This window comes from Mesoplodon densirostris, chromosome 4 (genome assembly GCF_025265405.1).
Source record: "Mesoplodon densirostris isolate mMesDen1 chromosome 4, mMesDen1 primary haplotype, whole genome shotgun sequence".
In the NCBI taxonomy this organism is placed as follows: domain Eukaryota; kingdom Metazoa; phylum Chordata; class Mammalia; order Artiodactyla; family Ziphiidae; genus Mesoplodon; species Mesoplodon densirostris.
The window spans coordinates 151,254,695-151,269,641 of NC_082664.1; the positions used below are offsets into that span (position 1 = coordinate 151,254,695).

A 14,947-nucleotide genomic window follows, 5' to 3' on the forward strand; every position below is an offset into this window, starting at 1 on the left:
CACCACCCCTCACTCATTTCCTGCTCCTCTTGGCCTGATGTCTTTTTTTTTTTTGCCGTATGCGGGCCTCTCACTGCCGTGGCCTCTCCCGTTGCGGAGCACAGGCTCCGGACGCACAGGCTCAGCGGCCACGGCTCACGCGCCCAGCCGCTCCGCGGCATGTGGGATCTTCCCGGACCGGGGCACGAACCCGTGTCCCCTGCATCGGCAGGCGGACTCTCAACCACTGCGCCATCAGCGAAGCCCTGCTAGATGTCTTTTGATAATTTCATGGTACATTATCATCTGCATCTGTGGATGATGCAGAGAGATTTAAGGAAGATGAAACAAATTATTCATTTATACATTCGCAAAACTTGGCTAAAGCACTTGGTTATAAGAGAAATTTCGATAAGAAGTGTATAGGGGCACTTCAAATTATGTAAATATTTCACTTATCTGTTGCCCCAAATCAAATACCATCAGAGGCAGAATCATAAACAAAAACAAAAAACAAAAACTAAAACTCACCAAAACCAAAATGACTAACTTGCCAGGCAAGAGAACGTAACTAGTGTTCACTCTTCTGTTGTAAAGTCAGGGTTTTCGAGGGATAGAAAGGAGAAACTGGGCTTCCCTGGTGGCGCAGTGGTTGGGGGTCTGCCTGCCGATGCAGGGGACACGGGTTGGTGCCCCGATCCCACATGCCGCGGAACGGCTAGGCCCGTGAGCCATGGCTGATGACCCTGCGCATCCGGAGCCTGTGCTCCGCAATGGGAGAGGCCACAACAGTGAGAGGCCTGCGTACCGCAAAAAAAAAAAAAAAAAAAAAGAAAGGAGAAACTGGTGATGGGAATGATGATTAAGCGCTAAAAACCGGTGCTCTGGATAGGAAGGAATTGGTTAAAACAATCCTCACTGTTGTTGGTTAGAACTGTTGTAGTGAAACAAGCATTCTGCTCTGATATCTCCTAGACAAGAGCTGTTAAGTAGAAAATTCCCTTTTATACTGCATTAACACTTAACATAAGTATTTTCGCACTAGGTCAGACCGAAGGTTCAGGGTAATGGAATCACACAAGCACAGTGACAGCCCATCACTACAGACTGTGAAGGGAGTGTTAACACGACTCTAGCTGTAAGGGCCAGAGAAATGTCACTCCCTCCTCATCCCCACCACCCTCTTCACACTCCTCTCTGCCTCCCCGCCCCCCCTCCCCCGCCGGAGGTAACCAGCTCCTTAGGTTTCTGCTTTATCCTTTGCTGTATTTGTTTTGCACAAATGAGCATCTGTCTCCTCTTCTCCTATGAAGGGCAGTGCACTGTAGATGCTCTTTGGGGCTTTGTTTATTTCACTTCACAGTATGTCCTGAAAGACACTCCATGATTATTCATAGAGCTCTTCCTTATTCTTTTTTCAGAATTGCATATTGCTGCATTATGTAGAGTAACCAACGTTGAATACTACCACTCTCTTATGTACGAACGTTTAGGTGTTTCCAATACTTTGTAACTACAAACAAGGCTGCAAAGAATAATCTTGCGCACACATATTTTCTTAAGAATTGGAGGTGTAGATACACCCAGAAGATACACCTACCCTAGAAGTGGGATTTCTAGGTTACAAGGTAAGTGTATATGTATGTAGTTTTGTTAGGTGTGGCCAAATTCCCCTCCAGAAGGAGTGTACCAATGTGCATTCCCACCAACAAGGTATGAGAGGCCTTTTTCCCCACTCTTGGCCAACAGAATATGCTGTCATATGATTTAATTTTGGTCAGTTGGATAGGTTAGAAATAGTATTTCAGTGCTGTCTTAATTTGCATTTCTCTAATTATGAGTGAGTCTGCACATCATTTCATATGTTTGAGGATCATTTTTGTATCTTATCTTTTAGTGAATTGTCTATTTGTGTATCTTCCCCATTTTTTTTAAAAGGTTTTCTTTTTTTTTTTTTTAATTTATATACTTTATTTTTTGCTGTGTTGGGTCTTCATTGCTGTGCCTGAGCTTTCTCTAGTTGTGGTGAGCAGGGGCTACTCTTCATTGAGGTGTGTAGGTTTCTCATTGTGCTGGCTTCTCTTGGTGCAGAGCACGGGCTCTAGGTCCACATGCTTCAATGTGGCGTGTGGGCTCTGTAGTGGTGGCTCACGGGCTTAGTTGCTCTGCAGCACATGGGATCTTCCTGGACAAGGGCTCGAACCCGGGCCCCCTGCATTGGCAGGTGGATTCTTAAGCACTGCGCCACCAGGGAAGTCCCCTCCCCATTTTTCTATTGGGATTTTGATCCTTTGCCCCTCAATTTTCAGGAGTTCTTCGTATATCAGGCATATTAAGCCTTTGTGGTATATGTTGTGAATATGTTCTCCCGGGTGGTCCTTTGTCTTTTGACTTCCCTTACGATGATTGAAAAAATTTATAATTTTTATGTAGTCAAATTTATCAATCTATTACCCCTAGTATCTGAGTCATAATTAGAAAGCCATTTCCTACACCAAGGTTAAAGAGAAAGTCAGCCATGTTTTCCTCTGATATTTTATGGTTTCCTTTTTTACATTTAGATCCCTAATCCATTTGGAGCTATTCTTGTGTAGGGGTGTGAGATATATTGGATTTAATTTTATCTTTTTCTAAATGGCTATCCAGTTGTCACACTAACATTTATTAAAAGTGCAGTGATTTGAGATGCCACCTTTATCATACTATAAATTCTAATATGTATTTGGGTCTAATACTGGGCTTTCTCTTCTATTCCACAGGCCAATTGTCCATCAAGCATTAGTACCACAGGATTTTAATTACAGAGGATTTATAGTATCTGGCAGGGCTACTCCTCCCTTGTAGTTTTTCTTTTTCATTGTTTTCTTGTCTATTCTTGGACGTTTATTTTTTCACATGAACTTAGTATCAACTTATTTAACTCCATAAATAGCTTGCTGTTATTTTTATTAGGACTGCATTAAATTTATAAATCAACTTCAGGAGAACTGACATCTTTATAAAGTTGAATTGTCCTACTCAAGAACAGGGGATGTTTTCCATTTGTACGCCTGCTTTTGTGTCTTCCAGACTGTATTAAAAATCTCCTCATATATACTTGTACTTTGTATACTTATGAAAATTCCTAAGTATTTAAATTAAAAAAAATTTTAAGTGTAATATGTCATTTATACTTAAATTTAAAAAAAATTTAAGTGTAAATGACATATTAGTTTCAGGTGTACAACACAGTGACTTGATATTTTATAAAATGATCACCACAATAAGTCTAGTTACCATCTGTCACCTTAAAAGTTGTTACATTTCCTATGCTGTACGTTACACCCCTGTTACTTATTTATTTGATAACTGGAAGTTTGTACCTCTTAATTCTCTTTACCTATTTTACTCTCCCCCAACACCCTCCCCTCTGGCATTCGTTCATCCTCTGTATCTATGAGTCTGTTTCTGTTTTATCTTGTTTATTTGTTTGTCTTGTTTTTTGGATTCCACATATAAGTGAAATCATATGGTATTTGTCTTTTTCTGCCTGACTTATTTCACTTAGTATCAATATAATACGCTCTAGGTCCAACCAGGCTGTCACAAATGGCAAGATTTCATTTTTTTTTTATGGCTGAGTAATATTTAGTTGTGTATATATACCACATCTTTTTTATCCAGTCATCTATCAATGGACACTTAGGTTGCTTCCATATCTTGGCCACTGTGAATAATGCTGCAATGAACATAAGGGTGCATATATCTTTCTGAATTAGTATTTTTGTTTTCTTTGGGAAAATGCCCAGAAGTGGAACTGCTGAATCAGATGGTAGTTCTATATTTAATTTGTTGAGGAACCTCCATTTTGTTTCCATAGTGGCTGCACGAATTTACATTACCACTAACAGTGCATGAGGGTTCTCTTCTCCACATCCTTGCCAACACTTATTATTTGTTGTTTTTTTGATAATAGCTATTCTGACAGGTGTGAGGTGATTATCTCCTTGTGGTTTTGATTTGCATTTCCCTGATGATTAGTGAGGTTGAGCACCTTTTCATGTGTCTGCTGGCCATCTGTATGTCTTTAGAAAAATGTCTATTCAGATCCTCTGCCCATTTTTTAATTGGGTTGTTTGCTTTTTTGATGCTGAGTTGTATGAGTTCTTTGTGTATTTTAGATATTAACCCCTTATCAGATATATCATTTGCAAATATCTTCTCCCATTCAGTAGACTGCCTTTTCATTTTAATGCTAGTTTCCTTCTCTGTGCAAAAGCTTTTTAGTTTGATGTAGTCCCATTTGTTTATTTTTGCTTTTGTTTCCCTAGCCTAAGGAGACATATCCAAAAAAAAAATTGCTAAGATGGATGTCAAAGAGCATAGTATATTTAGTTCACAGAGTTTTATGGGTTCAGGTCTTACATTTAAGTCTTCAAGCCATCTTGATTTGTTTTTGGTATGGTGTGAGAAAGTAGTCTAGTTCAATTCTTTTGCATGTGCTGTCCATTTCCCCAACACCATCACATATATGTACGCAAGCCTTGCTGGCCTTCTATGTCAGATGTCTGGGGGCTTGTCTTCCTGATGCAGGACTCTCAGTCCAGGGAGTCCGAGTGGGGCTTGGACCCCTCATTCTATGGGGAGAATTTCTGCAATTGTGATTATCCTCCTGTTCATGGGTCACCTCCCTGGGGATGTGGGTCTTGACTATATGGCATGTTTGCCCCTCCCACCCATATTACTGTGGTTCCTTCTTTATCTCTTTAGTTGTGGAAAATCTTTTCTCCTAGTCTTCAGGTTGTTCTCATTGGTAATTGTTCTGTAAATAGTTGTAATTTTGGTGTGCCCATGGAAGAAGGTGAGCTCAGGGTCTTCCTACTCCCCCCATCCTAAGTATTTAACCTTCCTTCCTGCTATTATAAATGGGGTTTTCTCTACCCTTATGCCTTCTGTGTATTGTTTATGTATACAAAGACTATTGACTTTTGTATATTAACTTTGTATTGTGTTACTTCACTGAATTATTGCTTCAGTTAATTTTATCATTGATTCACTGGGATTTTGTAGGTATATTATCATATAATTTAAAATAGAGATAGTTTTCCTTCTTCTTTACACAGTTTTTGCCTCTGATTTCTCTTGTTTAATTACATGGGCTAATAGCTCTATTACAATGTTGACTAGTAGTAGAGATAGTGGGCGTTCTTGCCTGGTTTCTGATCTTAGTGGAAATGTCTCAAGGGTTTCTCTGCTAAATAAGATACCTAAAAAATTATCTCTGAATTACTGTTTGGCATTTTTGAAAATCTCTTTAATGCCTTGCTTCATAGTAGATAGCTGTATTCTATTATCTGTTGTGCATAAAGTCTATTACAATATGTTGTTTTACTTGAGGAATATGAAGAAAATATAGCCTCACATGGAGGCTAGTTGGAGGGGGGAGAAGTTTTTTAAGGTAATTATTGATATTCTTCTTTGATATTTTCCTAAACCTTGACAAGTGATAGTTTCTTAAAGGTTAATTGAAATGTGATTCACTGACTATATCAATGAATTTTTCATACTCTGTTACATGAAAATAGATTGGTCTAACACTTTGACTGGATCTTTTACCCATACATGATTTTGAACATCATGTATTGGTCATTTGGAAAATACTGGTTTACCAAATTACACAGATCTTCTAAATGTTGACACATTACATTATACAATATAAAAAAAAATCACACTTGTTAATTTCACCATGTATTGCATCAGAAGATATGGTTAGGTATTGGTCATGATTATGGTGGTGGCTACAACTTTTCCAAAATTCAAATTTTCACTAAAAAGTTTGAATTTTATCACTGACATCAAATACTATCAACTGCTTTCCTTGAAGTGACAGGCTCATTTTAACTTTTTAAGAAAACTATCTGCCAAACACACAAGTTTGAATAACCATAGTTTGTTGTCATTCTTTCAAGTAAAAACATGGTGTTTGTGAAAAAAGCAGCTAGGTCAGCTCACAACTCAAACAACTGCACAAGCGCTTTTCCTTGACACAACCAGCATGCTTTGGTATGCAGCAGAAGTCACTTTATACATACTGACAAGTTCAGACTTTAATACAATTAATATTATTAATATTTTTACTTCTTCATCAAGGACATTCTCAAGTGAAACCAGCACTTTTAAATTAAATTTTGAAATTAATTTTTCCTGCAAATGCATGATGATAAACCCCAAGCATGAGAAATGTGAAAATTACACCAGGGCACATCATAAATGTCTCAAAACCAGTGATGAAGAGAAAGCCTTCAGGACTTCCCTCGTGGTGCAGTGGTTAGGAATCCGCCTGCCAATGCAGGGGACACGGGTTTGAGCCCTGGTTGGGGAACATCCCACATGCCATGGAGCAACTAAGCCCATGCGCCACAACTACTGAACCTGTGCTCTAGAGCCGGCAAGCCATAACTACTGAAGTCTGCGCGCCTAGAGCCCGTGCTCCACAAGAGAAGCCACCGCAATGAGAAGCCCACACACCGCAACGAAGAGTAGTCCCTGCTCGCTGCAACTAGAGTAAGCTCACGCGCAGCAACGAAGACCCAACACCGCCAAAAATTAATTAATTAATTAATTAATTAAAAAGAATAAAAAAGAGAAAGTCTTCAAAGAATCCAGAGGGGAAAAAAAGAGACATATTTACATATAAAAGAACAAAGATAAATATGACAGCTGATTTCTTGTCAGAAACAATGTAAGTAAGAAGATAATATTTTAAAGTATTGAAAAAAAAAACCTGTCTACTTAGCATTCTATATCAAGTGAAAATATCTTTCAAAAGTAAAGGTGAAATAAAGACTTCTTCAGACATACAAAAGCTGAAATAGTTCAGCACCGGCACACCATCATTATTAGAATGTTAAAAACATCTTTATGCCACAGGAGAAATAACACCACATGAAAATATGAATCTACACAAAGGAATGAAAACCACTGGAAACGGTAACCATGAGTAAATATGTAAGTTTTTTCTTCTTTTTTTTTTTTCCACACCATGCGGCATGGAGGATCTTAGTTTCCTGACCAGGGATTGAACCCAACCACCAAGGAATTCCCAAGATTATTTTCCTATGAAATAAATCAGTAACGTAAAAGCCAGGAGGGGAAAAAATGGATGCACACTATTGTGAGATTGTTATGCTGTACGTGAAGTGGTATAATATTGCTTGAAGATAGACTCTGATAAGTTAAGATGCATATTATAAGCACTACAGCGACCACTAAGATACCAAAACAATTTCAGATAATAATTCAAAAAAGGAGATACAATGAAATCATAAAAAAATTCCAAAAGAAGGCAGGAAAAGAGGAAAAAGGGAACAAAGGACAAATAGGAACACAGAAAATGATACATAAATGAACCATAACAATAATCACATTAAATATAAATGGTCTAAATGCCCCAATTAAAAGGCCAAGTTTATCAGACTGGATAAAAAAGCAAGACTTAACCATATGCTGCTTAGAAGAAATACTAAAGAACTAAGTTCAAGCTGATTTGTGTCTTAGATGGTTTTTAAACCCTCTTGGGGGTAGTATCCATATTCTACAGTTTCACTTCATGGGAAGTTCTCTAGCATGGTATATGCCACTGACAATATATGACACAGAAGTCAGGGTCCTGGAGCCACACTGGCTAAGCTCCATCTTAGCCTGCATTAAACTGAGGTCTGTGTGACATCTCTACATCCACCTTGGGAGAGGCCTCTACATGCTACAGTGCTCATGAGTGGTACGGCAACTACTGTCATTGACTGCAGTTCCAGAAATTACTTGAGAAGGAAGTTAAAGTGTTAGAAGACTGAATGCACTGATTCACGTCCTCCTTCACTGATTTGTTCATGCCCATCTTGATAAACAGTCTTATAGGGCTGCAGGAGAAACAGTGACTGTAAGCAACCGTCCCATCCACTCTTTTATCCTCACCCTCTCCCCACGCCCAACTCTTCTTCCACTGAATTTGGCGGACAGTGGAAAAAGTCTCGAGGGGCCACTTGACTCACACCACTCCTCAGGTTCTGTGGTCTAAACCAAGTTCAGATCCGAGTTTTCCAAATCCTAGTTTTTCCAGAAAATGGACAAGTGGGTATCTTGGTTTAGGGTCAACCCAAAAGCAGAGGCTGAGACAGGACTTTAGTGCAGATAGTTTACATGGGAGGTGAGTCCAAGAAAGGAGGGGCGAGCCAGTGAGGAGAGTGAAAAAGAAAAGGAAGAAAAACCAAGATCAGGGAAGCGCCTCCACGCTCTGGGCTTTGCCTACAACTGGGCCAACTGTGACCCTTGCAGGGGAGTCCCTGGTGCAGAGGAGAAAGACACCACATCTTTCTTTTTTTTTTAAAATATATATATTTATTTATTTATTTGGTTGCGCCGGGTCTTAGTTGCAGCAGGCGGGCTCCTTGGTTGCAGCAGGCGGGCTCCTTAGTTGTGGCATGCAGGCTCCTTAGTTGTGGCATGCATGTGGGATCTAGTTCCCTGACCAGGGATCAAACCTGGGCTCCCTGCATTGGGAATCTTATCCACTGTGCCACCAGGGAAGTCCCAGACACTACATCTTGACATGGGATGCTGTCAGCCTGAGGTGAGTCTGAGCTCGCCTGCTGCATGCAGCTGAGGCTGAAGTGCCGTAGGGCACCAGTGGTGTCTGTTAGAGCGACCCAGCCTCTTCTACCCTCTGCTTCCTTGTCTGAAATGGGTATGAAATAGCTCACCTCATGCTGTGAGGCTTGAATGAGAGGATGCGTGGAGTCCCCAGCCCAAGGCCCGAATGTCAGCTTCTTTCTCGCTTCCCTGACCTCACTCCCCAATTGCTGGTAGCAGGTACATCTGTGGGCAGTGGGCACAGATGCATCTTTGTCACACTTAGGATGAGGGTGCAATACCATTGGCCAGAACAGGAAGCAGAGAGGACGCATGAAGAAACCATGTTTTTCTGTTCTATCCTTTGGAGGAATCGGGCAGGATGAGGCTCTCATTGGATGATACTTGAGACCATCTGCCTAGAGATATCACAATCCATTTGTTGATTCATTCTTTATTCCACCAGTGTTGACTGAGACTTTTCGCAGATTTTTAAAAAATAGCCACAAATGCTCTTTACGTATCTTCTATCAAGAGTTGAAGTTAGATTCCCTTGTGACTACTTTGACCAATAAAATACAGTGGAAGTGACACTGTTTGACTTTTAGACAAGGGGTCCCCGACACTGAGAAGCAGAGATGGGTCATCCTTACTGCACCCTGTGTCAACCCCTGGCCCACAGAAGCTGCGAGTATAAATAAAATAGTGGTAGTTTTATCAATAAAATAAAATAAGGTGTCTCAGTTAGAAGGTGCATCAGTCTAGAAGTGTAGAGGAAGAGAGTTGATGGGGGCCCAAGCTACAAGTCCTTTAAGTGTATAAACAGGCTCATTTGTAAGAAGGCATTTTAATCCACCAACTATGATTATGCTCAAATAATCCCTTGGCTTTGCACAAATGAGGTGGAAAGTTGTGACTTATTAAATAAATAGTTTTGGCCTTCACGTGGGCAAGTAATCTTTAGTTGTGAATGAGATCCAAGTTTGTGTTTGAGAAATTTCCAGAAAATCTTCAGTAAACCCAAACTTCCTTAAAGAAATTTATTTATGTGCCTGTCTGAAGGTTCTCCTTAAGACATTGGACTCAGTTTTCCCATGAAAGGGTCAGCATCTAACACAGTGGAGACAAACATTTGTAAAGGCGGCTCTGACACAATCCCACGAGCAGCTGTAGGGACCCAACTGCCGAGAAAGCTATGATCATCGTTGCTCAGACTACCAGGGTCTGGAGGTGGCTGCGGATGACCACAGGAAGGCAGGGGCAGGCTCTGGCACTGGCAGGTGGAAAGGATTCGGGATCAAGCCCTCACATGCTTTTCTGATGAAATGCCTCTGACAGGGCAGTGATGTACAATCTCCAGATTATCATCCAGGTATTTGGATTTTCTCTATTTTCCAAGCATTGCTTGGGTAATACTCTCAAGCTACACATGATCTTTTAAAGTGGTTTTGGCTTTCAGTACTCAACAATAAAAAGACAAATATCCCCAATTAACAAAAGGGCAAAGGATCTGAACATTACTCTCAAGAAAGTATATGAATGGCTAGTAAGCATGTGAAAAGATACTCAACATCATTAGTCATCAGGGAAATGCAAATTGAAACCATAATGAGATACCACTTCATACCCTTTAGGATGGTTATAATAAAAAAAAATGCAATAACAAGTGTTGGTGAGGATGTGGAGAAATTGGAACCCTCATATACCGCTGCTGGGAATGTAAAATGGTACAGTCGGTTTGGAAAACAGTCTGTCATTTCCTCATGAGGTTAAACACTGAGCTACCATATGACCCAGAAATTCCATTCCTAGGTATGCACCCAAGAGAAATGAAAACATAACGTCCACACAGTCACATACTCATGAATGTTCACAGCAGCAATATTCACAACAGGCCCAAAGTGGAAACAATCCAAATGCCTGTTAACTGATGAATGGATAAACAGAATGTGGCAAACCAAGGCACTGGAATATTATTTGGCAACAAAAAGGAAATACTGACTCATGCTACAACATGGAGAAACCTTAACAATACCATGCTAAGTGAAAGCAGTCAGTCACAAAAAGTCACATATTACATGAGTCGATTTATATGAAATGTCCAGAACAGGCAAGTCCACAGATACAGACAGTAGATTAGTGGTTGCCTAGAATTGGGGGGAAACAAGGCATAGCGGCTAATGGGTATGGAATTTCTTTCTAGGATAATGAACATATTCTAAAATTATTTCTAATGATAGTTGCAAAACTGCGTGAATATACCCCAAACCATTGAATTGTACACTTCAAATTGTACACTTTATGATATGTGGATTATATCTCAATGAAGCTGGTACATAAACAAGATTTTGAAAAAAAAGGGAGTAGAAATAAGGGGAGTAAAAAAGCCACTCATAAGACCTACCACAAGAATTTCAAAAGTGATGTCTTGGTATATTTCCATCCAGTCTTTTTGGAGCAAATTTAGAAAACTATAGATAAATAAGAGGACAAACATTAAAAATTAACCTTAATTATGTTAATATCCTTATGTCCTTTACTGTGTGTATATGTATATATTAAAATGTCTTTTTTTTTCTTATCTTGTTTTATAATCTACTTTGGAAACTTTCCAGCTTACTGAGAAAATCTTTCACTGTGTTGAAACATTTTTGTGTTTTCATTTTTTCTTTGTATGGATGTGCTGTGATTTGTTTAACCCAATTTCTCTTATACTTAATGCATTTAGTTTTTCCCCAGTTTTTCATACACACAAGAAATACTTGCATCCTTCTAGACAAAATCTTGGAGCATGTCAATGATTTCTTTAGCATAAAAATCCTTGGAGTGAAATTGCCAGCTCAAAGAGTACAAATGGTACTTTATTATTAGTTGTATTTGCTTCTCTCTGATTTTCTTTGAACATGTATTTGTTTTCCATTTGTTCTTTTAGGGACAGCCTGTACGTGATTTTTGCCATATAAAAGTTCTGTTTGTGGGTTTTTTCCTCATTGATTTAAAAATTCTTATTATATATTAAGAATACAGGACTTCCCTGGTGGTGCAGTGGTTAAGAAGCCGCCTGCCAATGCAGGGAACACGGGTTTGAGCCCTGCTGCAGAGCAACCAAGCCCGTGCACCACAACTATTGAGTCTATGCTCTAGAGCCCACGAGCCACAACTACTGAGCCCGTGTGCCGCAACTAGTGAAGTCCGCACGCCTAGAGCCCCTGCTCCGTAATAAAGGAAACCACGGCAATGAAAAGCCCGTGCACCGCAATGAAGAGTAGCCTCTGCTCGCGGCAACTAGAGAAAGCCCACGGGCAGCAAAAAAGACACAACGCAGCCAAAAAAAAAAAAAAGAATATATATGGGTCTCATATAAGTTACTTTCTATATTTTTTTCTTTAAAGTGTTTTCCTTGTTTATTTCTACAGAGAGTATGATTAAAGTATAGATAATCAAAACTGTCAGTTTTTACTCTGTGGTTTTTGCCTTTGGGGGTCATTCTTTGAAAAGCACAACCTTTATCCTAAGATTATGTAAAATATTCACCCATATTTTCATACAGTACTTTTATAGTTTCATATTTACCTTTAATAAATCTAAAACTTATTTTTGATATGCTGTATTTCATGGTTTTCCAAATGATCAGTCAGTTGTCCTCAAAACTATGCACTAATGTTTTCCTTTCTAACTGAAAATGCATCTTTCGTCACACACCACATTTCTAAAGATACGTGGGTCTGTTTTAGGTCTTTTATATTTGTTCAGTAATTGGATTTGTAAAATTCATTGATCACATCTTAATTATTTAGGCTTTAAAAAATATTTTCACATATGGTAAGGCAATTACTCCCCAGTACTCTGTTAATCAAAATTTTATTAGCTACTTTGGGGCTTCCCTGGTGGCACAGTGGTTTAGAGTCCCCCTGCCGATGCAGGGGACACAGGTTTGTGCCCCGGTCCGGGAAGATCCCACATGCTGCAGAGCAGCTGGGCCCGTGAGCCTGCGCATTGGAGCCTGTGCTCCGCAACGGGAGAGGCCACAACAGAGAGAGGCCCGCGTTCCGCAAAAAAAAAAATTTTATTAGCTACTTTTATATTTATTTGACCGTATGAATTTCAGAATTAATTTTCATTTCAAAGAAATCCCATTGGGGCAATTATTAAAACTGTATTAAATTTATAGATTGGTTTAGAAAAAAACTGAAATCTTTGTAATACTTAAACCTTTATATCAAAGAATACACGCGACTCTCCACTTAGTTATATTCATATATAATTCGTATATTAGCTACATTCATATCCTTCAATATTATTTTGTAGTTTAAGTGAAGAAATCTTCTACAATATATTTCATGTTAATGTTATTAGCATGTATTTTAAATTGTTGCTATTTTTATAGATGGGTATTTTTTCATATGCTATTGTCTAATGTGTTACTGACTTTTTTAGTATTTCCTAAATGGCTTTGTATTCAATTTTCTAAAAGATTTTCAGTAGATTGGATTTGGTTTTTCAGGTAATCATATCATTTGTAAGTAATGTTAAGTCTATCATCATTTTCTTTCTTTTCTTCCTTTCAAGTAGTTATGCTTTATTTCCTTTCCTTTTTAAAAATAAATTTATTTATTTATTTTTGGCTGCATTGGGTCTTCATTGCTGTGTGCAGGCTTTCTCCAGTTGTGGCACGCAGGCTCAGTAGTTGTGGCTCGTGGGCCCTAGAGTGCAGGCTCAGTAGTTGTGGTGCATGGGCCAGGTTGCTCCACAGCATGTGGGATCTTCCCGGACCAGGGCTCGAACCCATGTCCCCTGCACTGGCAGGTGGATTCTTAACCACTGTGCCACCAGGGAATTCCCTATTTCCTTTTCTTATTTTACTGTCTGGAGTAAAATTCCAAAACAATGTTGATTAATAGAGGTGATAGTGAGCACTCCTCTCATATTCCTCATTTTAATTAGAACTCTTCTAATATTTCACCATTCTGCAAGATATTTATTTATTTATTTAGGTTGCACCTGGTCTCAGTTGCAGCACGTGGGCTCCTTAGTTGTGGCATTCGAACTCTTAGTTGCGGCAGGCATGTGGGATCTAGTTCCCTGAACAGGGATCAAACCCGGGCCCCCTGCATTGGGAGTGCAGAGTTTATCCACTGTGCCACCAGGGAATCCCTTCTGCAAGATATTGATTGTGGGTTTCAGATATTTGTTTTGTCTGCATTAAGGAAACATCTTTCTATTATTGGTTTACAAAGACTTTTTGTTTGTTTGTTTGTTTTTGTTTTTGAGGTACACGGGCCTCTCACTGTTGTGGCCTCACCCGTTGCAGAGCACAGACTCCGGACACGCAGGCTCAGCGGCCATAGCTCACGGGCCCAGCTGCTCCGCGGCATGTGGCATCCTCCCGGACCGGGGCACGAACCCGTGTCCCCAGCATCGGCAGGCGGACTCTCAACCACTGCGCCACCAGGGAAGCCCTACAAAGATTTTTTATTTTAAAAAATTAATAGGTAAAATTAATTAGCTCTCCTCCTTTGATTAATTATATTAACAGATTTCCTAATGTTAAAGCACTAAGGTAGTCTTGTAATTAATATGTATATTTGTAATTAATATGTATATGTATAACTGTTAATTTGATTTGCTAACATTGCATTTAGCATCTGTATGTTCGTAAATGAAATGGGGTTCATTGTATTCTTTTTTAAAATGCCCTTGTCAGTTTTTGTATCAAAGTTGTGCAAACTTTAAGAAACGAAGCAGTACACTTGCTATCTCTTCCTATGCTTTTTAAGTGTCTAAATAATTTGCTCATAAAACCTCTAGGCCTGGCACCATTGGGGAGAGCAGTTCTTTGTCAGCTTTTGCAATTTCTTGCCAAGTTTTGATCTCCTCTCATTAAAAAAAAACCCAAAAAAACCTTTCTTTGATTCAATTTTCCCAGAAATTAGCTTTCTTCCCAAAGATTTTAGCATGTATCAATCTAAATTATGCACACTATGTTTATAAGTTTTTTTAACTTTCTCTGATAAATCTCTTCACCCTTAACATGTATTTTTTTCTTTCTTTTTTAAAAAAAAATTAGGAATAGACTTGTCAGAGGTTTTCTCTTTTACCAGTCTTGATGAATAACTATTTATCAGTAGGATACAAATTTTGTTTTCTAGTTTAATTTGTCTCATTTCTATTTTTTCATTAATTCTATCCTTTTAGTTTGCTCATGGTATTTTGTTATTCTTTTTCCATGTTTGTAAGTTAAATAAGTTCTATTTCATAAGTTAAATTCCTAATTCATAAGTTAAATACCTAGTTTTCCCACACTTAATAAGAAAAGCATTTCAAGACACAACTTTCCTATAAACACTGTTTTGGCCACATC

General features: G+C 39.0%; 1 protein-coding gene across 5 annotated transcripts in view; it reads right to left on the reverse strand.

Annotated features, from left to right (window-relative positions):
- ARNT2 (aryl hydrocarbon receptor nuclear translocator 2) overlaps positions 1-14,947 on the reverse strand; it is a 194,182-nt gene that overhangs the window by 51,015 nt on the left and 128,220 nt on the right. The gene's annotated exons all lie outside the window — the stretch shown is intronic.